Raw genomic sequence first — 27264 nt, 5'->3', positions numbered from 1 at the left:
GAGGGAAGCATGTTGGCGACTTAGCAAGAACTGAAAGCATATTAGTCTTTTGTAACAGCCCTCTTGTGCTGCAGGACTGCCATTCAAACTTCAGCCATCCTAGAGGCTAAAAGAATAGGAGCTTCAGCCTCTTGCCAAAATTTGTGGTGTCAGTCAACCCACACATGACATTTAGGAGGTAATCCTTAGTCATTGTGTCTTCACTTCCTTTCAGTTTTCATTCTGGTGTTTTTCTCACGTGTGAGAGGTTTGAATATTTCTGAATATTGGAATACATTATATGTCAACTCTTTGGTTCCTCCCAGCACTAGTTGTCTCCCCTACCCTAACATCTCTCAAATAATCCACTGAGGCGCAGTTGGCACTGGGAAGTAGCTGACATGGGTTCTTAGAAGCAGGAAGATATTGCAAGGTAGGTGGTGAGTAGCAAAGTCCAATACAGAGTTGAAAGGGAAGTAAATATCTTAGATCAGAATGCAGTGGTTCCCAAAACAGGTGAACTGCCTGAAAACTTTGTGAATGTATCCATTTCTGATTGTACCTTTATAGATACTGACTGGACTGAGAATCACAGGATACTAAGAAAATGGGATCTGTATCGTTGAAAAACCTCCACAGATGTGTCCATTTTCAGCCATGTTCGAGAACTTCCAGCCTAGGAAGTGGTGCTGAGGGAATTGGACTGAACTGAGCTCCTGGGAAATTTTCTCTAGGAGGAAGCACTGGAGACAGGATAAAAGGGGTCTAGGAAAATAGAAAGTGAAGGTGAAGGTGACACATTATGTGATGAAGAAAATAAAGGGGAAGATAGGAGGGAGATGGGTGTGGGTGTGGAAGAGCTAGCAGAGAAGGTGAAAGATTTTGAAATAGGTCTTTAGGATCCGTTGAATTTGGATGGCCCAAGAGATAGTTTGAGACTACCAGGGTTGCCTATGTCTCCTGCTCTCTCTACAATGCAGGAAGTCAGAAATTTCCCTTCCTCCTAAGGAAAAGGGATTAAGAGTATTTTTCACATAGAAAGATGCAGCTGCTTTTGCCCAAGACTTTTCTGGCTTGAAGACAGCATAGCAGCTCTTTCCATTTCTGGAAATAATTTTATCACCTGTGGATGCTGGAAGACTCAGGGATTCCTGAGAAATGCCTTACCTGTGGATAGCATCCAAACATTTCTTCACCATTAACAAAGAGCTAGGATCACAGATCTCTGTGGTGGGCATCACAGGTATCCATGACTGGTGATTACACTTGCTTTTTGCTGACCAAGATTATGTGGGTGGGCATGGAAGGGTAAGAGGAATGGGAAAAAGAATGTCAGAAGGAAACTTTTCTCCTGACCTGCAATCTGTCCATTGGCACAGGCACAGGTGAGTGGGAAAAAAGAAGACTCAAAAGAAATTTGTCTCACAGTCACTTCCCCCTCCCTCTTTCTATCTGTTTTTTTCTTCCCTCCTTGTAAATTATAAAGAGAAATTGTAGTAAAGGAGACTAGGCTGTCTATGACGTGGTGGAATGTTGTTGCTTCAGCGTCAGCAGATTCTGAGTGAGCACCTTCTTTTACTCCAGTTGGTCATGACTTCATTATGCTTAAGCAGTCAGGATGGGGGACCCAAGGAGTAACTATCGAACGATTTCTCCTTTCTTTGAGTAAGAAAAACACAAGTAAAGGTATTCACAAAGAGAAAAATTAAAAAAGCAAGAAAGCAATTTGCCAACATTCAGCTGTGAGTCTCTGAGGATGGAAAATCACATGTGGAAATGCTGGGAATTGAACTCACGGCCTCGTGCATGCTAAGCACACGCTCTACCGCTCAGCTACACCCCCACCGCTACAAGATAAAGAGAACAATCCTTAATACTGACATCCAGCATGATCTGCACACACTTGAAAAACCTACGTTTTCCCAGGTAAAAATCCATCATATTCAATTCCTGTGTTGCTGGATTGGATCAGGAGAAGGAAAAAAACGCATGCTGGACCTAACGACTCTGAGATCTTCCAGCAGTGATCGGCTTCTTCAAGGACTACTTTTAGCACTTTGCCTGAAAGGTCAGTTCCAGCCCACCAAGAGGGAGAGTCGCCAGATTGAACGTTCGGTTAAGCCTTCGGACGTCTTCTTGAAAAGTCCTTCTTCTGTGCCTATGAAGCTTGCAGAAACACACAAAAGATAGTGCAGGGGAATGCAAAGATGAGTTCCGTGAGTTCTAGGAAGGAATGAAGATCCAGGTGGGGATAGATGTTAATTAATGCAAAGTATTTGACGGAAACAGATCCCGGGTGACGCAGTGCTTACAACCTATGGCTGCTAACCAAAAGGCCCGAAGTTCGCTCCTGGGAAACATTTTGGGGTCAGGATAGGCAGCACAGCAACGGGTTAATTAGACCTAAACAAAGAGCGACAAGTACAGTCACGCTCTTACAAAGACCTCCACCCGGCACCTGCATTTAGAAACGTAGTTTTGCTTCCGCGGTGCAGTAGCTCTGCTTTTGAAGAACCGGAAGACAGAAAAGAGGAGAAAGATGGACGCTTCCATCATTAAAACGTCTCTTTTACACCAAATTACTTCCTTAAGGAGGAAAACACAAAAGAAGCGCTTTATGTGCAGGGTATAATCTTCAAAACAAATTCTTTACAAACTTTCCGTACTCCCAGAGAAGCCGGCAAATCCCTGAGATGGTGAGACTGTTAACCCAGGTATGATGCAGAATTCACATCTTCGTGGGTGGAAGGTAAGGGTGCCCGGAATCTATAGGTAAAAAAAAAAAAAAAATTTTTTTTTTTTTTTTTTAAGGTCAAGTCACTGCTATATCAGAAAGACACCTCTCTGGGAATTGGAATGTGAGGAGGAGGGTGCGCTAGGAAGGGAGTGAATAGGAGAGAGTGGCGGGGTTTATGGGGGGGGCACAACACTGAGCCAAGGAGAAAAGCAACTGCAGAGGAGTAGAGGGCACAGAGAAGAGGAATAGGATTTGAAGAAGGGTCTCTATGAACGAATACGATACGAACTGGAGCGCAGATAGAAGTTGACCGAGTTCCCATCTTTACTGTTCTTTCTGAAGGACCTCTGAAAGAGAGGCTAAAGTAAGTGATTTCAAAGACTATGTCCCACAAAAAATAAGACTGGTTTTGCCCAAAATTACTTGACCGAAAGCACGTCGCTGCTCTTTCCATCGCTGAGCATTTTGGAAAGCGTTTGTGTGGTTCTGTGTTTCTGGAATAGCAGTTGTTGGTATTGGAGGCTTTGGAAAAAGCCACAAGGAGTCAGCGTTGTCCTGAACCCAACTGCAAGCAAAGCAGCCTGGGACTTAGAAGCAGAATCCCCTAATGGCTTTGAGCTAGAGTATTTTGTATTTGCCAGCTCTTAGTTTTAATCTGTTTGTGCTCAATATTCAAAGGAAAGAATGAGAAAAAGTCAAGAAGTGACCAAGTGTTTTTGGTTTGAATAGACTCTTATTGAACCCATTAAACTCCTGGAGAGTTCAGTGTACCAGGCCTCTAGTCTGAAAGTCCAGGACTTACTATCCTGTTCTGGTGTAGATACTTTCAGTTTTCCCGTACTTCTTTCTAACTCATACACAAAAGACTCCTGAGCCCAACTTTCTCCTGGAGCACCTCTGTGAATATTTACAGTGCATTTTAGTGCCCACATGCTCTTTTTTCTTAATGGGACTCTGAAGAGAAAGATTTCAATTGTGGAAAGTCAGATTTGCAGTATCATTTGAGAGTTACTCATTCAATGTGTGCAGCAACTTTATCCTCAGCCCTACTGTCAAATAGATGACCAAAATAGTGATTTAAGGGATGAAGAGGATGGCACAGTGATGAGAGTTCAAGATAGATGATGCAACTTAAATTTGGAAAGTTCTAGGAAGATCCCAAAGTCTCTGAATTGTGAAGATGGTAAATCCTTTCACTTTGGGAAAGGAGGAGTGGACTTCACTGCTTGTTGTTAAGTTGTTTTCTTTTTCTTTGGGAGCATTGTATAGGACTGGAAAGGGGAGAGAAAGAGTTTGATTTGAGACTTCATTTATTTAGGATACTTATAAATTTAAGGTGCAAATTCACTTTAATACTTGATAAGCACACTGATTCCTGAGACTAGAATGATAAGGAGGTTGGATGAGGTAGTGTCCCCCAAACTTCCCTGGGACAGTGGTCCCTATGTGTGAGGTTGGTGACTTCCAAGCTACTTCAAATGGAGAGAAGGTCAAAATAGCTTGGAGGGTCATTTCTCTCATTGAAATGCTAACTAATCGCAAATTACTTTGCCTAAATGTCATTCCCTACTTGCCCTGTGGGTTAAATCACTAAACAATTCAAGGAGATTTTGGGTGACCCACCTCCAACTCTACCTTGTACATTGGTAAGGTAGGAGAGATGAGTACTACGTGAATTCTTAAAGTAATCAAAAATTCTCTCAGTTTTCACATAGTCTTGGTTTCTTGGAAGTGCTGAGTTATTTGGAAGGAATAAGCAATTTTCCTTCCCCATTCCTCTCCCTGTCTTTCCTCCCCAGAGAGGTTATCTTTCCTTCACTCCAAACTTTCCCCATGTGTTCCCAGATTCCTTGTACAGTACTTCTCCAGGTTTAGGACAAAATTCAAAAACTATCTTAGATCATGTTCTGGGTAGTATGTCCTAATGTACAATAAATTATCAAGACAATTTTTATTGTCCTTTGGATGTGAGCATCGAACAGCATTCATGACATCAAGACCTGAAGCAGGAAGAGAAAAAGGAGACAGAAGAAAGGGAGGAGGAGAAATAAAATGAAAAGAAGGCAGAGTGGCTTACAGTTGGTAGAAAAATTGCATCATGAAGAAAAGCAAGCATAGAGATGCAGAAGATTAAACCCATGCACCTTTGCTTGCCCACCATTATGAAACGTTCTTGCCAGTCCTCAATTTTTCTTTTTCAATTCCTTTCTCCTCTACTTCTCAAGTCTCTAAGGAAAATGTACAAGACAACACAGAGAGATATAAAGAAGAGTAACATGAACGCTACTTTGAGAAAAATAGATGCATGTGGGTAAAAAAGAAACAAAAGGACACTTGGCAAAAATGAAGCCCTCTGGGTGTAGCAGTGTGAACTGAAAACCTGGCAGCCTGTTTCTGAAAGTCTAAAGACAGAGAGAAGACAAGATAGAAGGAAAGGAAGTTCTCCGAATGATGATAGTATCTGTTTGAAACACAATCTTCTAGGCAAGCAGGAGAATTAGAAGAAAGTTATTTTAGTATCAGGATATGAAACATAAAACCAATTGGCCTCCATAAAACCTACATTAACTACACAGGAAAAAAAAAACATGAGCAGTAGCCTGAGTAGCTCAGTCAGTAGAACACCAGGCTTTTAATCTGAGGATCCTAGTTTTGAGTCCCTTTTGAGGAACTATTCTCATTCTACCCTAGTTGTTTCTCTTAGGAGCCTATACATTCCACTTCCTCTTAGAGAAACTCATCCCAACAATTACTATAGACTTCTTGGCTCCTATCTTCCTGCTCTTTGCTCAAAAAGAATTGAGCAAGGAGAGCAGAGAAAGGGCAAAGGTTTAAGCACTCAATTACTAGCCAAAAGGTTGGTGGTTTGAACCCACCCAGAGGTGTCTCACAAAACAGGCCTGGTATTCTGCTCCTTGAAAACACTGTGGAGCACCTCTACACTGCACACACAGGGTCAGTAAAAGTTGAGGCAGCCCAATCCTTCCAAATGAGATGAAGGTTTTTAAAAACAAACTTCGTCGTCACTGTGACTCATCACTTGTAACTTAGACTCTTCCTTGGAATGTCCTGAGTGAGGGTCTCTAACAAAGCAACTCCATTAAGAGATTCAGACCTCCAAGTACGCATCACTTGCACTCACAACAAATATTTGAAGGGGAGGGGAGGGAATGGAAAGGAGACTAGAAGGCTGGTGGGGTCGAATTCAGCTAGGGAGCCTCTCTTAAAATTGTCCCTTCCTTAAAATTCCACGACTCTAATTATGCAACCAGAGATGTAGAGCTTCTCGGTGGAAGGAGGAGGCAAAGTGGGTCCCGCCGATCACACGGGGTCCCTGATTCAGGTACAGTCCTAAGGTGAAGAGTCTTAGGGCTCCAGTGAGGCACTACTGTGCTCTCTCCTCACCCAAAGCCTGGTTTCAAGGGCAGTAGATCATCCACTCACAAAGAAAGTAGCGCCTTCTAATCTCTAACCCAGCCCTTCCATCCTGAGATACCCCCCACAATCGTCCCTTCTTCTGGTTGCATCATTCCCACTCCACACCCTCGATGCTCAGAGGGCCTGGCCGGCTGGCAGTGAACCTAAACCCAAGTCTGTGCACCAACAGGTCCCATGTAGGACTGTAGAAGGACAGTGGGTGTTGGGGTGATGAAGCAGGGTCCGGGGTCCCTAAGAAACGCGGTGACAAACGCCTGAGGTCAAAGTTAGGTGGGAGGGGAGGGGCATGGGAAGGGAGACCCAGGGACCCCGCCCAAACCATCCTGGTGAGGTGAGAGCAGGCAGGACATGTGCTCTCTAACAGATTTTATTCCTCCACTGTCTACACTTCATGTTATCCTGGTATGGTAAAGAGAGCAAAGGAGGTGAAACTCAGTACTCCAGCATTCCTACTTTATGGAACAAAAACCAAACTTGCTGCTGCCTGAAAAAAAAATGTTAAATTTTCATCCCTAACACCCCCACAACCTTCCCAGTCGTCCAGTTCCTCCCTGCACGGCAAGCGTAGTTTCTTGCTTATCCTCTCAGGGATATAGTTTCCCTACTGTTTATACAAATAAAGGAAATTCCAAATACATTCCATTGCATCTTGGTTTTTTTTTACTTCATGTATGTTGTAGTAATTTCCAAATCAATGCAGAAAGAGCGTCTTTTCTTCTTTGCTTGGCAGCAAAGAATTCCATTGTATGGATGTCATAATATATATCTTGCCCATACAAATAATGCTGCAATAAGTAACATTCCATATCTCACATTTCAAATGGGTGTGAGTACTTTCTATACGTGGAATTGCTGAAGCAGTATATGTGACATGCCATGGTAATTCCGATGGATCTTGCCTAATACATATTCCCACCAGCATGCCACAATGGTCTGGCTTCCCACACTATTGCCACCACTTTGTATTATAGTACAATAATGACAATAACAATAATAACAAACCCATTGCCTTCAAGTGGGTTGATTCTGACTCATGGCGACCACATGTGTTACAGAGTTGAACTGCTCTGGAGGGTGTTCTTCGCTGTAATCTTCACAGAAACAGATTGCTATGCCTTTCCTCGGTAGTGCCATTTTGTGGATTTGAACCACCAACCTTTAGGTTAACAAACCTTATTGGCCTCCGAGGGACCTTTAATCAAAGTAGGTCTTAGATAAATGACACATTCAAATATTAACATAGAGTAAGCAAGCCACTGTTATATTACCTAAATCATATTTAGTCCAATGGAGTCACCCAGAATTTGGAAAATTAATAGCTATTTAGGACTCCACTTATAATTGATGCAGAAAATTGAAACTTTAGATATGCAAGAAAACAAATAACATAAATGGAAATACAATAGGGATAGAAATTCAAATCAATAGAAATTGGTGGATTATTAGATAAATGATGTTGGGCTAACTGGGTAGACATCTAGGAAAATAAAAGCTTAGGTCAATTTATCACCCATGGTACTAAATTTCAAATAGATATAAAATTTAAAAGTAAAAAAATGAAGAATAAAACCAAACATAATTACTGGACATGCCAAAACAAAAGTTCATATAACTTTGGAGTAGAAAACAAATTTTTACATAAAACTTAGAAGCAATGAAATTTTGACATAATTTACTACATTAAAAAAATTCTTCCTGGACATACGTACATTCTCTTTATTAAAAAAAAAAACAAGGCTGATCCACCTACAGTCGCTTGATCTTTGACAAAAGACAAAAGTAAATTAAATGGAGAAAAGACATCTTTTAAACAAATTATGCTGGCAAAACTGGGTGTCCATCTGTTAAAAAATGAAATAAGACCCATACCTTATACCACGAACAAAAACTAATTCAAAATGGATCAAAGATCTAAATATAAAACCAAAAAGTATAAAGATCATAGAATAAAAAATAGGGTTAATGCTAACCTAAAACCAAGAAAAAAAACCAAAACACTAGGGGTTCTAATATATTCCATAAACAGGATACAAACCATAATCAGCAATACACAAACACCAGAAGATAAGCTAGGTAACTGAGATCTTCTAAAACTTAAACACTTCTGTCCATCCAATGACTTGACCAAAAGAGTAGAAAGCAATCCTATGGATGGGGAAAAAAATTTTCGCTATGACATATCCAACAAAAGTCTAGTCTCTAAAATCTGTAGGAAAATACAACACCTCTATAGCAAAAAGACAACTAATCCAATTAAAAAATGGGCAAAGGATATGAACAGACACTTCACCAAGAAAACATTCAGCCAGCTAACTAACAGACACTTGAGGAAATGCTCCTGATCACTAGCCATTAAAAAAAAAAAAAAGCCATTAGAGAAATGCAAATCAAATTATAATTAGATACCATCTCACCCCAACATTAGTGGCACAAATCAAAAAAATCAGATAATAACAAATGTTAGAGAGGCTTTGGGAAGACTGGAATTCTAAGGCACTGTTAAAATGCAAAATAATCTAACCATTTTGGAAACAATGTGGTGCTTCCTTAAAAAGCTAGAAATAGAAGTATCACATGATCTAGCAATCCCACTCCTGGGAATATATTCTAGAGAAATAAGAGCTGTCACAGGACTAGACATATGCACACCCATGTTCATTGTAGCATTACTCACAATAGCAAAAAAGATGGAAACAACCTAAGTGTCCATTAACAGATGAGTGGATAAACAAACTATGGAACATACACACCATGAAAGACTATGCAACAATAAAGAACAATAATGACTCTGTGAAATATCTCACAATGTGGATGAATCTGGAGAGCATTATGCTGAGAGAAATAAGTCAATCACAAAAGGACAAATATTGTATGAGACCATTATTATAAAAACTCATGAAAATGTTTATACACAGAAAGAAAGAAACTTTGATGGTTACAAGGGTGGAGAGTTGTGAGGAGGGAAAAACACTAGCTAAACAATTGATAAGTGTAAATTTGCTAAAGGGAAGACTTTACAGAATACTGTAAAGTCGTAGAAGATTCATAGACACATCCAAATTCCCTGAGGGACCGAATTACTGGGCTGATGGCTGGGAACCCCGGTCTTGTGGGATGTTTAGTTCAATTGATGTAACAGAGTTCATAAAGAAAATGTTGTAGATCCTACTTTAGTGAGTAGCATCAGCAGTCTTAAAAGCTTGTGAGTGGCCACCTAAGATACGTCTACTGGTCCCATCCTGTCTGGAGCAAGGGAGAATAAAGAAAACCATAGACATGGGGAAAGATTAGTCCAAGGGACTCATGGGCCACAACTACCACAGCCTCTAGCAGATTGAGTTCAGCACGACTAGATGGTGCCGGGATATCACCACTGACTGGTCTGACAGAGACTGAAGAAACCTCCAGACTATGACCCCCAGACATCTTCTAACTCAATACTGAAGCCACCCTTGAGGTTTACCCTTCAGCCAAAGATTAGTCAGGCCTATGCACATGTCCTCCATTCATCTATTACTTTGTTGTACTGTGGGGGATTTCCTGTTGCTGTGATGCTGAAAACTACACTAACAATATTCAAATACCAGTAGGGTCACCCACAGTGGACTTGTTTCAGCAGAGCTTCGAGACTAAGACAGGCTAGGAAGAAGGAGCTTCGAGACTAAGACAGGCTAGGAAGAAGGACCTGGTGGTTTACTTCTGAAAAAAATCAGCTGGTGAAAACCTTATGAACAACAAGAGAACATTCTCTGATACAGTGCAGGAAGATGAGCCCCTCAGGTTGGAAGGCACTCAAATGATGGCTGGGGAAGAGCTGCCTCCTCAAAGCAGAGTCAACTTTAGTGGCATAGATGAAGTCAAGCTTTCAGAATCCTCATTTGCTGATGTGGCACACAACAAAATGAGAAGAAACAGCTGCAAACATCCATTAATAATCGGAATGTGGAATGTATGAAGTATGGATCTAGGAAAATTGCAAGTTGTCAAAAATGAATGAAACCCTTAAAGATCAATGTCTAGGCATTAGTGAGCAGAAATGCAGTGGCATTGCCCATTTAGAATCAGACAAACATATGGTCTACTATGCCGGGAATGACAAATTGAAGAGGAATGGCGTTTCATTCATTATCAAAAAGGATATTTCAAGATCCATCCTGAGTGCAATGCTGCCAGTGACGGGGTAATATCCATATACCAAAAGGAAGAACAGTAAATATGACTATTATTCAAATTTACATGCCAACCATTAAGGTAAAAGATAAAGACATTGAAGATTTTTACCAACTTCTGCAGTCTGAAATTGAAAAATCCAGATGCATTGATAATTAGTGGTTTTTGGAGTGCAAAAGTGGGAAACAAAGAAGAAGGATCTGTAGTTGGGAAATATGGCCTTAGTGATAGAAACGATGCTGGAAATTGCATGATAGAATTTTGCAAGACCAATGACTTCTTCAGTCCAAACACTTTTTTCAACAACATAAACTGTGACTATGCACGTGGGCCTCACCAGGTGGAATACACAGGAGTTAAATCAACTACATCAGTATAAAGAGACAATGGAGAAGCTCGTGGATGGAAAATATTATTGGTCAGGACAAGGTCATGGGCTGACTGTGGGACAGACCTTCGACTGTTCCTATGCAAGTTCAAGCTGAAGCTGAAGAAAATTAGAAAAAGTCCAGAACAGACAAAGTAAGACTTTGAGTATATTCCACCTGAATTTAGAGACTAGCTCAAGAATAGATTTAACACATTGAACTGTAATGACCAAAGACCAGACAAGTTCCGGAACAATATTAAGGACATCATAAATGAAGACAGCAAAAGGCCATTAAAAAGACAAGAAAGAAAGAAAAGACCAAAATAGATGTCAGAAGAGACTATGAAGCTTACTCTTGAACCTAGAGTAGCTAAAGCGCAAGGAAGAAATGATGAAGTAAAAGAGCTTAACAGAAGATTTCAAAGGGCAGCTGGAGAAGACAAAGTAAAGTATTATGACATGTGGAAAGACCTGGAGTTAAAAAACCAAAAGGGAACAATACACCCAGCCTTTCTCAATCCTAAAGAGTTGAAGACAAAAATTCAAGCCTCGAATTACAATATTAAAGGATTTTATTGGCAAAATACAGAACAACACAGGAAGCATCAAAAGAAGATGGAAGGGATACAGAGTCACTATACCAAAGGAATTGGTTGATTTTAATCATTACAGGAAGTAGTGTATAATCAAGAACCAATGGTACTGAAGGAAACAGCAGTCCAAGATGCACTGAAGGCATTGGTGAAATATATGGCTGCAGGAATTAGTGGAATACCAACTGAGATGTTTCAGCCAATGGATGCAGTACTGGAAGTCCTCACTAGTCTATGCCAAAAATTTGGAAGACAGCTGCCTGGCCAACTGCCTGGAAGAGATCCATATTTATGCCTATTCCAAACAAAGGTGATCTGACAAAATGCAGAAATTATTGAACAATATCAATATCACATACAAGCAAAAATTTGCTGAAAATCATTCAAATGTGTTTGCAGCAGTACATTGACAGGGAACTGCCAAAAATTCAAGCTGGTTTCAGAAGAAGACATGGAATGAGGAATATCATTGCTGATATCAGATGGATCCTGGCTGGAAGCAGAGACTACCAGAAAGATGTTTACCTGTGTTTTTATGACTATGCAAAGGTATTCAACTGTGTGGATCATGACAAATTATGAATAACATTGAGAAGAATGGGAATTCCAGAGCACTTAATTGTGCTCATGAGGAACCTGCACATTGAACAAGAGGCATTGTTTAAAGAAAACAACAAGATACTGCATGGTTTAAAGTCAGGAAAGGTGAGCAACAGGGTGGTATCTTTCACCATATTTTATTTAACCTTAATGTTGTGCAACTTGCCCAAGAATCTGGACTGTAAGAAGAAGAATACAACATCAAGAGTGGAGGAAGACTCATTAACAACTTGTGATATGCAGATCCTACAGAACCTTGCTTCCTGAAAGTGAAGAGGACTTGAGGCACTTACTGATGAAGATCACAGAACCGACTCGAAGGCATCTAAAAACAACAACAGCATACACATGTAGCTCAGCTATGTAGATGAGAACAAATGGGCACACCAGGCCAGGGGCAAGGGGAAGAAGGCAGGAGAGGACAGGAAAGCTGGACAAATGGAAATGGGGAACCCAAGGTCAAGAAGGGGAGTAAGATGACACCTCGCCTGGTTGGCAACCAATGTCACAAAACAATACTTGTATTGTTTAATGAGAAACTAATTTGCTCTGTAAACTTTCACCTAAAGCACAATAAAAAAGAAAAAGACAAGACAAAACAAACAATAGCAAAGAAAATGGCAAATAAAGAAAAAATAGACAAGCAAAGTGAAAAAAAAAAAAAAAAGAAGAAACTATGGAGGAGATATTTGTAATTTCTAGGGAACTGTTAATTTCCCCAATATGTAACATGCAGTAGAGTAGGTTTGGAAGTATAAAATGTGGGGAAAATAATAGATTCCTATTGGCGTATTTGTCCCTGAGTGCTAATCAGAAGATTGGAAGTTGTAGTCCACCCAGAGGCACCTCAGAAGAAAAGCTTGATAATCTACTTCCAAAAAATCAGCCATTAAAAACCCTGAGGAGCAGACTTCTACTCTGACACACATGGAGTCTTCATGAGTCAGAGGTGATTCCATGGCAACTGGTTAATTGACACTTTATGCAAATAATATTCCTGGCAGGTAACCCCATACCAATATAGGTGCTTGGGTAGGCAAAACTGGGTACAGGTGGAATGGAGAGGGGAGGTTGTGAAAGTTGCAAGATTTTCACTGTATACAAACATTTTCGTTTTTGTAATTTTGAAATATGTGAAATTTATATTTAATTCAATGCAAAGATTTTAAAAACATAAAAAAAAGTTCCCTTGGGCACGAAATACTGTTCTTAGATATAAAGAATAGACAGAAATGATAACAGTCTGATTTTCCTTATAACGCTGTAATTGGTCTTATCCAAACGCCAAACACAGTCAGGTTGATCCGCTAAGCCTCCGGTGGTTTTGAACTGCCGAAAGGTTAGCAGTCAATCACATTAAGCACTGCCCCATGAGGACTCTGACATACTATTGGGAAGATAAATTCCTTCTTTACGTTACCAGCATTAGGCAATTATTCCAAAAGACATCTACAAATTCTATTCTTACATGGATTCCATTTATAATAGGATTGGTGCGCTGGGATTCGAGCCCACGTTCCCTCGGACACTGGCACCTAAATCCAGTGCCTTAGACCGCTTGGACACGCTACCACGCACGCTGACGGATTTTAAATCCTAACCTTTGCAGAGAAAAAAGAATGTTTTCCAACACGTTATTCTTTCCCTAGAACAGGTTTACTTGCTACTTGTCCAAAACAACAATAAATAACAACTAAAATTTATCAGGAACTTATTACGTGCCATGCACTCTCCTATTTACTGTCATTCAGTCGTTCTAACTGCCTCAAAAGACAGGTACTTTTACTGTGATCTCCATTCGCCTGATGAAGAATATGAGGCACAGAGATGATAAGTAACTTGGTGGATCTAACCCAGCAGGAAGTAATATTTACAGCAGAGTGGAAAACTTCACGCTGTTGTGTATTTATTTACTTAAGGGTAAAATCCTGAAATACTTTTGATCAAGGTTATTGTGACAAACTCAGAGCAATAGCCAACTTACGAATGAGGTAGCTTCAATTCCTTTTGGGGCATGGAGGTGTATAGCGTATAAAAACCTAATGCTTCACAAATTTCAGTGAGGCTTGAAAGAGTTCGAATTGAGTAACTACCCTAGTGCAGTCGACAGGTGATCAGTCTCCTAACCTGAAGGTGCTGAGTTCAAAGCTTAGAGAGGGCACGCAGGTTTTTTGTCTCTTCTACATACACTCACTTGAAAAAGAAACCTGGTAGTAGGCGAAATTATTCCACTGATCAAGTTTTTGAGTATGAAACACAGGTTCCAGAACTAACTCCCAATCAATTTCATGTGATGCGATTACAAATGGACCTGCACAAACTGATTTTTTAACACACTGCCAAGGAATTCATCAAGAACTTTATCCTTCTCCCATGGTAATAAGACATCTTTTCAATACACTGACTACAGTACAACCTAATACCAAACTCTGGATTAGTTACCTATTGTTACTGTACCAAATTACCACAAGCTTAATGGCTTAAAAAAGCACAAATTTATTATCTTGCAGTTCTGGAGGTCGGAAGTCTGAAATGGGTTCTGTGAGGGGTCGGATTAAGGCATGTGAGGGCCGTAAACACTAATAAACTATGGTGTACCCTCCTCTGCTTACTCAGGTATTCCAATGGGACATGTCCGTTATACGTATACAGCTGTGTATGTCTTAGCTATCCATGATGTAATTCCTTTTTAAATGTGACTATAATATTAGAGACTGGACATAAAAGTGACATATGCCATTTTAGTGGAATGAGATGAACTGGATTATAAAAATTTTAGTGGAAGTGGGGCACTCAAATTTTTACAATATAACTAATTTTCTACAGAAAGAATATTCCCCATATTCTATAATAACGGAAATGAGTCTGTGAGCTTAGTTGTTTCAACACCCAATGTAAAATTCTGTTGATCTCCCACAACAGGAAGTTGACTCACCATTTTTGCTTTAAATGGCTCATACTTCATTTTTGCTGCTTGTTTCATAATAAAGGCTATAATTACACATGAACAAATAAAAAGATGTCTTAAAAGAAAATTTAATGTTCATAAATATTACAGAAGCTCTGGGGGCCATGACCACCGGGGTCCTTCTAGTCTCAGTCAGACCATTAACTCTGATCTTTTTATGAGAATTTGGGGTCTGCATCCCACTGCTCTCCTGCTCCCTCAGGACGGGAACCATTCCCAAAGCCGACTCTTCAGACAGGGATTGGACTGGACAATGGGGTGGAGAGAGATGCTGGAGAGGAGTGAGCTTCTTGAATCAGGTGGACACTTGAGACTATGTTGGCATCTTCTCCCTGGAGGGGAGATGAGAGGGTGGAAGGGGTTAGAAGCTGGCGAAATGGACACAAAAGCGGGGGAGGGGGGAGCGGGCTGTCTCATTGTGGGGGAAGCAATTGGGAGTATGTGGCGGGGTGTATATTAGTTTTTGTGTGAGAGACTGACTTGATTTATAAACTTTCAATTAAAGCACAAAAAATTTTAAAAAACAAATATTACAACAAATTACTTATATTTTATTTTTAAGTAGATCTTTCATCTCTAATGTCTTATAATTAAAAACATTTTCCTGTTTTTTCTCTTCCAAATTCTTCAATGATTTAATCACAAATAAGTTGCTGAACAATATCTACTTTGATACATAAAAAAGATAATGGCTAGAGTCTTTTTTGAATCATTGTTGTACATTGAGGGTTTTTGAGTGTCTTTAGGAACGAAAACCAGCATTCTGTCCTACAGTTTGTGATCATTAAATTTAGGAATATGCATAAAGCAATTTCAGCATTGGGAAATACACCTTTATTTTATCTCCTGTTATGCAATCATACATGCCTACATGAGTAAAATTTATCTGTCCTGAATCTGCAAACTTAGTTCTCATTTAAGAGTGAGGTAGTGACACTTCTCCTTAAAAGTCTGTATTTAAGTCATTGGGATAAACCTGCACTAATTTCTTTGATGTCTTTATGCATTCTCCATCAAATACATCCACATTGTTTAAGGAAAATCTATTTCAAAGAACTTCATACCCGTTCGCCCTTCTTTTCATTCAAGATTCAAGTATGTCAATGATGGTGTATTTTGTAGTTAAGAGAAATTGACCTCTGGCACTCAATGATACTTCAGGAGCACTTCCGTCATTTTACTTGTTTCTTTCTAATGCATCTGTGATGGACAACTGCTTGATAATCAGTATTTGGTAGTATTTGTATTGTTGTGCTTTCAAATTTTTAAAAAGTTTCTCTTGAATTATGTAAATACCCTGTTAATGACTGGTAGAGATCTGTGCATGCCTTTAAATTTACTTCTGAATCTTGGAGAGCTTGACTCATCTGATGAAAATGCCTCATTATTCCACAAAATAAATATAAATTCATACTCTAGTATTTGCTTTTCCTTGGCTATGTTTTCAGTTTCTCCTTTGGCATCTCCTTTATATATATATATATATATACCTGGTCTTCAGCAGTATTTTCCAAGGCATCTAGAATTTGAGTGTATGCTTCCAGAACTGCACTCATTGCTACAGCATGCGCCTCCCAGCTTGTGTTAGAAAGACAATTTAACACTCGATCATTGCCTAAATATGTTTTAAAAACTTCCCATCGTTTAGCAGAGGCTGCAGAAGATATGTAGAGTAACTGAACAGTAGAGAAAAAAATCAACTGCTTCTGGACAACAAGCTATTGTAGTTACATCCTTCACGATTAAGTCAATGTGCCTGCAGCACATGGTATGAAAATGACCCATTCATTAGGTTCTAATATTTTCTGTTGTATGCCTTTATAATTGGCAGTATTGTCATAGAACTGGCCCCTGTGCTTAGAAAAATCAATTTTGCACAGTTCACATAAATAGTGAAATACTTGAGGGAGGACTTCATACCACCAAGAAAACAGTGCCAGGAGCAGAGCATATACTCTGGAGTTCCCATGTCTGAGAAGTTCCTAGAACAGGGGGAAATTGATGACAAGGACCTTCCTCCAGAGTTGACAGACAGAAAGCCTTCCCCTGGAGGTGACGCCCTGAATTTGGGCTTCTAGTTTACTAGACCATGAGAGAATAAACTTCTGTATGTTAAAGCAAAAATAAAATAGCAAAGTACTTGATTTGCAAATTCTTCCCCAGTATGAATTTCTAAGCTAGTAAATGTGAAAAATTGCTCAACAAGTTTTCCATCTGTTGGAGATCCAAAAAACCAAAGCAAACTTTTTGTTGTCCAGTTGATTCAGACTCATAGCAACCCTACAGGACTGCCCCGCAGAGCTTCCAAGGAGCACCTGGTTCATTTAAACTGTGGACCTTGGTTGGCAGCGATAGCACTTAACCACTACACCACCAGAGTTTCTCTCTGTTGGAGATGCATATCTTAAAATAATACTTAGCTGCTCTGTATGAGTAACATCAGGATGGAATCTACAAACTGAAACATCAAGCTATACTTATTTTACTGAAAATTATTGATCAACTTATCACTAATTAAATTTCTTAGTTCTTTACATGTTGTTTTAGAAAAATGTGATGAGTTGTCCTTTCTTGTGTTACTATATTTTGAGATGTGACCTGCTAACAATAGATCAAACTGAGAAACAAGTTCAACTAAACCCTAAAAATTTCCATTTGGTAGGGACCCAATCACTTCATTTCTTCCTTGAAAAAGATAGCCCATGTTCAGTGATTGTTATAATGACTGCAACAATGAGTTTCAGAATGGCTTTCCAATACTGATTTTCTTCATTAATTTGTTTCCAGTTCACGAATTAAGTGAAAATCATGTCTTTGGTTTAAATATGGCAACATACAATCTCTGTGAATTGAACTGTTTTCATGTTCAAAGGTCATGCTCAAGTTGCTAAATCCATCTGTAGCAAATCCAGAGTTAAATGACTTAGAACTGAATAGTTTGCAAACAAAACAATATACAGAGGCTACTTTTTACTGATGCAGAATCTCTCTTATAATTTCCACCATTAGCTTTGCCCCCGAGAAATATATTCCGACTACAGTTCCTTGTTTATTTACCATCCTTAAATTCAACATGAATTTTCAAATAGTTCACTGTGATGTTGATAAACATTGGGCCTTCTTTTGATCCAATAATTTACATCATTAGAAGAAAAGCTATTCCACAAAACAGGATCTATATTTCTGCTATTTATGGACTCTGCAGGTGTCACAATTTCATATTCTAAAATAGTTTCACTTTCTACACCATTATTAATTTTTTTTACTACAGCAAGGAGTGGATGCAGAATTTGGATCAAATTCTGTTATATTCATGTCACTATTAGTATTTTGAGCCCTAGGGTACCAATACGACAATTGCACCTATTAAACTCAAGCGCTCAATGGTAGAAGTCTCTACTGATTTATTACGTTTTAAAAAGTAAGTTAATTTTGGAACTGTCTTTAGGAATTCACAAACCTTTCTCTTTCTATCTTCTGCGAATTTTCATTTCTGCACTCCACTTAGATTAAATTTAATTTTTTTAACTTGGTTGTACCATAGCAAATAAATCTGAATAATTCAAAATAAATAAAATTTATAGACTAAAATTTACTTCCAAATTTGGATGTTAACACATATTTCAAACTTAGGAAGTAGAAAATATTCATTTAGAACCTGTAATTTTGTTCTTCAGGACTGAGATAGTCAAAAGAAATAGTACTTACAAAGTAGTAAAAAATAATTGCATTTGTGTTTAATGTTAGTTGGTGGCCCTTGGCATATCCCCTTGAGTGTTTGTTGTCTTGAAATAATGCTTAAATACTTGCACACTCACTTTCTGTACCTTGATGCCATATCTTCACAGTTCATGGGAGTACTCTTGGTACCCAACAGGGATGAGAATGATGACAAGAGCATGATACCAGTACAAGGGTATGGTCAATCTGAAGATGGTTCTGGTTCACTTTGTGGAGGACAAGATGCATCATGAGCCACATCATTATAGTGCTGCTGGCACATTCTTATGTGACCTACAAGGCAGAACTAAATATGAGGCTATACCCGATCTGCCTGAAATTAAAAGGAAAATATAATTGTTATTGTATATCAAAAATTTATAGAATGACATTAGTTTCATTTAGTGCCATGCCTCTTCACTTCCACCAAAGTGCTTGCTTTTCCTTGTGTCCTGTCTTCTTGGCATTTATAGGTCTTTGCTTTGGAAACTGGTGCCCGTTTTGTTGATGGCCAAAGCACATGCTTACCGTGTGCTTTCCTGGTCCTGAGGGTATAAACCAAAGACAATAGCAGAGTTGCATTCTTTCTGAAGGCTCTGGTGGAGAATTCATTCCTTGACTTTTATGGCCTCTAACCTTAGAGGCCACCAAAATTCTCTGACTCATGGCTGCATCACTCTGACCTCTGCTTCTGTTGTCTTATTTCCTTTTCTGACTCTGGCCCTCAAGTCATCCTCTTATAAGGAACTTGTGATTATATTGATTCCACCCAAGAAATCCAGATTAATTTTTCCATGGCAACATCCTTAACTTAATCAAATCTGCAAAGTCCCTTTTGCCACGTAGGGTAACATAGTCACAGTTTTGGAAAATCACGATATAGAAATCTTCACTGAGGCATTATTACACCTACCACGGTCTGCCCTCTGGTCTCCAAACATTCACATCGGCCCACAGACAAAAACATTCGTTTCTTCTCAACAACCCCCCAAATCTCAATCCAGTACACCATCAACTAAGAGTCCAAAACTCATCAGCTCAAAAGTCCCAAAACTTTTCATTTCAATTCTCTAAATTAGGTATGGGTGAGGCTCTGGGTATAATCCATCTTGAGATGCGATTCCCCTCTATCTGTGAATCTGTGAAATTCAAGAAACAAGTTATCTGCTTCCAAGAATACAATGGTGGGACAGGTATAAGATAACAGCCATAGACATTCCAATTAAAAAGGGATGAAATTGAAAGAAAAGAAAGGAGTCATTGGTCCCAAGAACTGCCTAAATTTAGCCAGGCAAACATTAGCTTTCAAGGCCTGGAATTCATGTTCTGTGGTTTGAGGGTTCTGCCATTCGAGTCATCCTCTCGGAGTCATCCTTCCATTTCATGAAGGGTAGCATGTGTTTACAGTTGAGCAGTTCTATCAGCCTGGTTCCTGTCTGAGGAATATTAGGAGTGTGAGACAGGGATTGAGGGGTACAGGATTTATTGAGAGAGTCGTCTTCAGGGTGGGAATGGGAAAGTAAAAAAAGTACCAAGCAATAATATGTTCTTAGGTAAAGTCTGGAAACCCTGGTGGTGTAGTGATTAAGTGCTATGGCTGAGAACCAAAGGGTCAGCAGTTCAAACCCACCAGCCGCTCCTTCGAAACTCTATGGGGCCATTGTACTCTGTCCCATAGGAATCATCTTGACGGTACTGGGCTTTTTTGGTTTTTAGGTAAAGTCTGGTTGTGGCCTGACCCATGACTTAGTGAGTTGAAATTGATTCGATGACAATGGGTTTCATTGTTTTTTTGTTTGTTTGCTTTTTCTTTTATGTAAAAGGGGCACTGGGCTATAAATCTCATAGCAGAGTTGTCCTTGAGTCAAGAGGTTTTGATTTTGCACTTTCCACCTCCTCCAGTCAGTCATGGCTACTGCTGGGGATGGAGTGGTGGCAGCAAACCAAGGACAATTCAGTGGAGAAGGTCATAGGGATAAACCATTGGGGGTTGGGTGAAGTGGCTGTAAAAAGAAAGTGGGAAAATAAAGAAGTTGGTAGGGGTACTAAGATCATGGACTACTGTAAAACAATTAGATGAGTGGAAGATACTCTAGGTTTGTAATTTTACAACTGAAGTGTGAATGTCCCATATGCCATCTCTTAATTTAGGGAAAAGAGCAGATTTTATTTACTTGCTAGTATAAATCACTTATTTTGTTTTAATGCTTGGAACTTTTATCAGTAGATTTTAGATAATACTCAGTGTTGTTGAAAGAGTTGAGTACTTGACACAAAACAATTGTTTAAAAATAAGAAGAACGAGAACAATGATAGAAGTGTGATCCCTAGGTGGCACATTTGGTTTGCACTGAACTGCTAGCCTAAAGTTGGAGGTTCCAACCCCCACAGTGGCACCTCAGAAGATGGGCTGGGTGATCTGCTTTCATAAAGGTTATAGCCAAGAAAATCCTATGGAGCAGTTCTACTCTGTAACACATGGAGTCCCCATGAGTTGGAATCGACTCCTCAGCAACTAACGTCAACAACAACGATGGTAATGAACTTTAATAATCGCTTATTTATGTGCCAGATACCTTTCTAAAGTATTTTATGTACATTTACTCATCAAGTCCTCCCGTCAGTTCTGTTTGTTAGATAGGCTTATTATTATTTCCATTTCACATATTGGAAATTGAGTCCCAGTGAGCTAAAGCAATTTGTCAAAGTTCCCTTAGCTGTTAAGAAGAACAGTTGAGGGATGGACACATGTGGTGTAACCTAGATCAACATGGTCCCACTCAAAATGAACAGAGGTCAAGTCTAGATATACTTGAGGGACAATTTCCTAATTACAAGCAAGCCCGGGTTACAAAAGTCCAACTTACTTATAACTTGTAGTAATGAACTATCCTGTGTAAAGCATATTATATTAAAAATTTGAGGTACATACAATGGTTCAAACAACAAACAGGCACAATTTGTAATTTGCATAAAAATGTTATTATTACTGTATTATTATGTTCAAGATGTTTTAGTGTATCTGGAAGTGTTTAATTTTTTTACACATAAAACTACCCTACATACTATATACTAAGACAAACATTTAACTAAAGGATATTAGATATGAACCATACCTAACTGTTCCAATTTACATACAAATTTGTTTCTACCTTCCTTAATAAGACAATTCCAATGTATTGGCATGTCAAATTGTTACAAAAGTTCATAATGCTCACAGTAAGCTAAAAAAACAGTTCCTAGACAGGCACCAGTCTGCAGACCACAATTTGAACAGCACTAATGGGATCACCATGAGTCAGAATCATCTTGACTGCACCTAACAGCAACAACAGTGACCACAGAAGATGTACTGACAGTGGAGCCCTGCTGGTGCAGTGATTAAGAGATTGGCTGCTATCCAAAAGGTTGGCTGTTCAAATCTAACATCTTCTCCTTGGAAACTCTATAAGGCAGTTCTACTCTGTGCCAGAGGGTCAGTGTAAGTCGGCATATACTCAATGGCAATGGGCTTGGTATTTTTTGGAAGTAAGAAGATATTCCAGGAAATCCTTCTTCCTCCTTTCTCTGTTTAAATTGAGGCTAGATTCACATAGAATAAAATGCATGAAACTTAATTATTCAGTTTCATGAATAATATATAACATAGGTACACCATGCAACCAACTTTCAAACCAAGATAAGGAAATTTTCAGCTCCCAGGAGCTCCCTTGTACCTCATCCCAATCAATTCTAATCCTCTGACCTCTACTAGCATAGATTAGTTTTTCCTGTGGTTTGAAATAGAAGAAATGAAATCACACAGTATGTGTTCATTTGAGTATGAATTCTTTCACTCAAATATTTTTTTTATTAGATGCATCCATACTGTTTCTAGTAGCAGTATTTCTTGCTCACTGCTCTGACGAGTACCATTGTATGAATACCAGACATCAGATTCTTTTCATTCATTTTACTGCTGGTACACATTTTGAAATGGCTAATGCCGCTACGAACACTCTTGTCTTTCAAGGGGAATAAGCATGCATTTTTCTTGGGTCTAATTGCAAAGATGGACTTTCTGGGTTGTAGGTTGTATGCATATTTTGTTTGAGGCAGTATTTCCAAATAGTGTACCAATGCGGATGTACCAGTTGACAGCCTCATCAGCAATATATGAAAGTTTCATTTCTGTGTCATCAGAGACACTTGATATCGTCATTTAACTAAAGCAATTTTGGTGAAAGGTAGTGTTATTTGATTGTGTTTATTAATTTTTGTTAAGTATATTCTTCAGCGAATTATATGTTTCATCTTTATTCTCTCTCATTTAGTTTCTGTCTTTTTTCTTAGTGTTTCATAAGAGTTTTTCATCTATTTTACATAAGGGTCCTTTGTCAAATATTGAAATGTGTTTTCCTGGACTGTGGTTAATCACCTCTTCTTAAGGAGAAGGGGGCTTGAAAAACTATGTAAGAAGAAAAAAAAAAAAGAAAAAGTAGATAGAGAGAGAAGTTGAAAAAACAAGAGGAAGTTCCATCATACATCTTTCCTGGTGGTTACATGAAAAAATGGGCAGGGCAATTTTCTAGGGCAGTAACCTTGCAGTGGATAATGGGGTGGAAAGTCCTAGAAGCAGAAGGTGCTTTTTCGGTCTGAAATCTTTACTTATTTCCTGATGTAGTTTAGAGGTTTAGAAATAGTGAGATTTGAAACAATGGATTTTCTCTCTTGTCAACTATCAGATCTGCAAAAATCCCTTAGAAATATGGCAAATATTTCAAGGAAGATCTTCATGACGTTTCTGGCGTGAGAGAGGTGTGGCTCAATAGGAGCGTCCTTTCCTTGAGAGGATTCAAAACCATGCACACTCATCTGCTTTTTACTATTCCTAACAGTTCTGTATTTTTCTCCTTTTTAAAACATATTTTGCATACTCATAGGTATTAAGCACATTATCCGATTTAGTGCCTTGAAATGTTTCCCCATTTATATGCCCTGCCTCTCCTCACCACTCAGAGTGGCTGTGTCAACACAAGGAAGACAAGGAAAAGGAAGGAAATAGAGAAAACAGAATTGGCTTGTTCATGATTTCTTCCATTCAAAGCCAGAAGCCTGCCACCACATCAACCTGCTCACTAATCCTCTGTTCTCTTTTCCAGAGTCATTGAAGAGCAAGACAAAAAAAGGACTAAGAGAAGAGGGAAAGAAGAGGCTCCATCATTTCATTTGAAATTCTCTTAGTTTTTTGAGCAGTGTTTGGAGTGTGAAAGAGACAGAAATTACCAAGCAGAAAAGCTTCGTCCCTTTTACCTATTCCTCCCCTTTGTGGCCTTCCTTGTCCTCTACCAAAGAATACACATTCTCTGAAAACTGGACCCCACTTTCACGCATGGATGGCAATAGAGCCTTTATAATGCTATCTGAGTGCGTAATGTAGAATAAGTTAGGATATGATAATATTTTGAAGAAATGACTAAAACAATACATTTCAGGTTGCCAAAATAGTTCAGCTGGCAAAGCGTTAGACTGAAGGTCTAAAGTTCCTTGCTTCTATCCCGGGTTTCCACAACTCGAGTGAATTTCATATAGTTGCTTTCTTAAAAAAACATTTGCATTTCAAGGCTTTGGATTCTAGTGGAAATGAATAGTACAGCTATTCAAAGCAGAACTATTAAAAAAAAAAAAAAAAAAAACCTATTCTCTCTCTAGGAGCCTTGGTCCTGCAGTGATTAAGCATTTGGCTACTAAGACAAGTCGATGGTCCGAACCCGCCAGCTCTAAGGGGGAGAAAAACATGGCAGCCAGCCTCCCTAAAGATTTATAGCCTTGGAAAACATGTGGGGCAGTTGTATATGTAAACTGTAAATATTAATTTCATGATTTACACTTCACCATTCTCTTCATTGGTGTAGAGGAATCCAATTGATTTTTGTATGTTTATCTTGTATCCTCATACTTTGCTGAAATCTTCTATTGTTCCAGCATTTTTCTCGTGGATTCTTTAGGGTTTACTGTGTATAAGATCATATCATCTGCAAATAGGGATACTTTTACTTCTTCCTTGCCAGTGGGAATGCCCTTTATTTCCCTAGAGTCAGCAAAATAATGCTAATATGCTCTTCAACATTCTGCTGCAGGCTCTTTTCCTTCTCCAGGGGATGTTTGGGGGTCACTTTTCCATCCATTTTGTTGGCCCGATGGTTAGTCTCATGCTTATGTCCCTTCTGTATTCACTATACTACTTTGAATATCACTGATTCAATAAAGGAATTAAAATGCACTAGCAGTTGTCAAACATAGAAAGGAATTGGCCCTGCTACTTTGGATTTGGTTTGCCCTTGGCTTTGCTCAAAGTAATGCAGTCCTCATACATTATCAGTGGCAGCCTCTTCTCCATCCTTTTTTTTTTCATTCCTTATCAGCACCAGTGAAGCAAAGACCCCTGGCCAAACCCATCTTTTTCAGTCCAGCCTCTTCTCCTTGCTGGTCTTCATAAGTTACAGACTCTTCCACAAGACAGCCTACCTACAGTCTGCTTAACCTCTACAGAGAATTTCACTTTATGACATCCATCTCCTGCCAAACTACAGGCTGCTGCAAGTCACTTACTTTACCTGCCACTCACAGTGGATGGGTGGTATTGGAAGGAGGATATGGCAGCTTTTTTTCTGTTCGCCTCCCCCACCCAGGGAAGGCAGAACTCTTTCTGCCAAGGGCCTTTTACATAGCACCATCTCTCTAAGGAACTGGAATGTTGGCTCTGGTGCACCGCGGCATAAACTTCCTGACACAAAACAGTGTATGGATTTTTAACACCATGAACCTGAAAGGACAGGATTTTCTATAACTGTTTTCTGGCATTCCTAAACTTTGTGCCTGGACTTATTTGAGTACTTTTTCTGCCTGTGCCATATACCCTACCGCCTCCCCTCCCTGCATTTCATGCTTGAATGAATGGATTTTGTAAAGCTAGCTATTATAATTCATGGATTCGTTATTTTTGTTGTTTTTCTGTGAAGCATATACATTGGATATGGCTGATGAAGGAGTACCTTACTTGTTTCTGATCACTCCCTTTGTAGCCATCACTGTTTTGTTTTTTTTAATTCAGGTAAAGTTTTGGTTTCTCTTCTTCCACTGCAAAAAAAAGGAGTCTGAAGAGAGGCGACAGGAGGTAAGACCTTGCAGCCAGATCTGTTGGGCTTTCAAGAATGTTTGTCTTTCTTCCCTTAAGGAGGAAAGTCTTTCTTCACTGGTACTTAAAGTACCCCAACTAAGGGGAGTTACCAGTTCTGGATAAGTGCCACTGGAACACAGAATGCTCAGAGAACCTGAGCTTTTAAACTTTGGAGATCTGAGATTTACTGTCAGCCATTGCCAGGTCTGTCTGGTATTTCAAAGGAATATTGTTTGCTGCTAATAGGAACCAAAGCATTATAATTATTAAACCCACTGAGTCTTTTGTGGTGGGGGGAGAAGGCAATAAAAGTCATGTTGATCAGAAAAGGGATTATTAGGGAACTTACATACAGAGGTTGATGCTAAGATTTTCATGAAGGACAGCAGATCATTGAATGTCACCCAGGTAGAGCTTCATACAGGGCAGTGTGGGTTGTGGCCTTATACAGCCAATCTTTATGCACAAGAATATGTGCAGGGGTGCCAGGGAAAGACGTACCTAATCTATGATGGATGGGGTTGTTTTTGTACTAGTTAATGGGTTTCAATTGACAGTTACCACAAAGTGAGGTGTTTAGTATGTTTTTTGCTGGTCCAGGTTACTACTCAGTCAGGTACTCTGGATTTTCCCCATAGTCCTTTGCAGGCAGGGCCCATCCTGTATTTCTCGTGGCCCTCACATCAGTAATTTTTAAAATTGCTTGTTGGCAGTTGAGTATACTCTTTTGTGAAACACATGGTTAATTTATGTTCTTTCTCATTAATTTTTTAGCCTTTTACTTAGTGTTTTGTAGGATATCTCCATATATTCCTCATAAGGGTTCTTCATCAAATATAGATATCGAAATAGTTTCTCTTATGCAAGTAAAATTTTGCTGCATATCATTCAAAAGTGGTTGCAGCTGCACATCAACAGGGAACTGCCAGAAATTCAAATCAGATTCAGAAAATGATTGAATCAAAGGATATTATTTCTGATAACAGATGGATGGTGACTGAAAGCAGAGAATACCAGAAAGATGCTTACCTGTGTTTCACTGACCATGCAAAGGTATTCGGCTGTGTGGCTCATAATAAATCATGTATAACATTGTGAGGAATGAGAATTCCAGAACTCTTAATTGTGCTCAGGAGGAACCTATACATAGACCAAAAGACATTTATTCCAACAAAAAAAGAGAATACCAGGTGGTTTAAATTCAAGAAAGCTGTGCATCAGGGTTGTATCCTTTTACCATACTAATTCAATCTGTATGCTGAGCAAATAACAGGGGAATCTGAACTATATGAAGAAGAACGCAGCAACAGGATTGGAGAAAGACTCATTTACTACCTGTGATATGCAGATGATACACCTTGCTTGCTGAAAATGAAGGGAACATGAAGCACTTACTGACAAAGATCAAAGACCATAGCCTTCAGTATGGATTACGCCTCAACATAAAGAAAACAAAAATCCTCACACCTGGACCAATAAGGAACATCATGATAAACAGGGAAACGATTGAAGTTGTCAAGGATTTCATTT

At 39.1% G+C, this 27264-nt stretch overlaps 1 pseudogene; it reads left to right on the top strand.

Annotated features, from left to right (window-relative positions):
- The first annotated feature begins 1755 nt into the window (after window positions 1-1755).
- Window positions 1756-25285, top strand: LOC126062208 (etoposide-induced protein 2.4 homolog; annotated as a pseudogene).
- The last annotated feature ends 1979 nt before the right edge of the window (window positions 25286-27264 follow it).

This window comes from Elephas maximus, chromosome 1 (genome assembly GCF_024166365.1).
Source record: "Elephas maximus indicus isolate mEleMax1 chromosome 1, mEleMax1 primary haplotype, whole genome shotgun sequence".
Taxonomy (NCBI): Eukaryota; Metazoa; Chordata; class Mammalia; order Proboscidea; family Elephantidae; genus Elephas; species Elephas maximus.
The sequence above is the reverse complement of the archived record's forward strand: the minus strand, read 5'-3'. Positions and strand labels throughout refer to the sequence as shown.